The 533-nt window shown below is 45.0% G+C and overlaps 1 non-coding gene across 1 annotated transcript; it reads right to left on the reverse strand.

The window, feature by feature from the left end:
• Positions 1–218: 218 nt before the first annotated feature.
• trnae-cuc lies at positions 219–290 on the reverse strand. Its single transcript has one exon. It is a non-coding gene; the product is annotated as a tRNA-Glu (tRNA).
• Positions 291–533: the final 243 nt, after the last annotated feature.

The following is a 533-nucleotide window of genomic DNA, read 5'->3' on the forward strand; positions in this document are numbered from 1 at the left end:
CACTGGCCCCAGTTGGCCCCTGTCTATAACCGCCCATGGCCATATGCTTCAAAAAATACCAAAAAATAAGTTATAAAATATTTTTTTTGTAAATGATTAATAGGAAAAGGTCGGTGAAGGAGTTCAAAGTCTATTTTCGTTCAAAATAAGCGGGTATCGCCTATTGTCTGACCTGAAATACTCCTCTGATCGAAAACCGCAACCGCCCAAAAGGAAAGTTCCCTGACCGGGAATCGAACCCGGGCCGCGGCGGTGAGAGCGCCGAATCCTAACCACTAGACCACCAGGGATATGCGTACGGTCTCAGAATGTTTTCTATTTCAATGAACGGTGACGTCGCTCCTCCCCACACCGAGCCACGGAGCTGAAGATGGTGTTTGATAAAAGCTGGTACCAAAGTGGTTCCAGCTTTTTAGATTATTTCCATGTGATGAAAAATCCCAACATCATTGCTGTCCTCACGGCTGCCATTTTCTTCACTTTCATTTTCACTGACTTTCATTTAACTGAGAAGCAGAGAGCCTTTATCTGGG

This window comes from Cyprinodon variegatus, unplaced genomic scaffold, assembly GCF_000732505.1.
Source record: "Cyprinodon variegatus isolate N-32 unplaced genomic scaffold, C_variegatus-1.0 Scaffold1366, whole genome shotgun sequence".
NCBI lineage: Eukaryota > Metazoa > Chordata > Actinopteri > Cyprinodontiformes > Cyprinodontidae > Cyprinodon > Cyprinodon variegatus.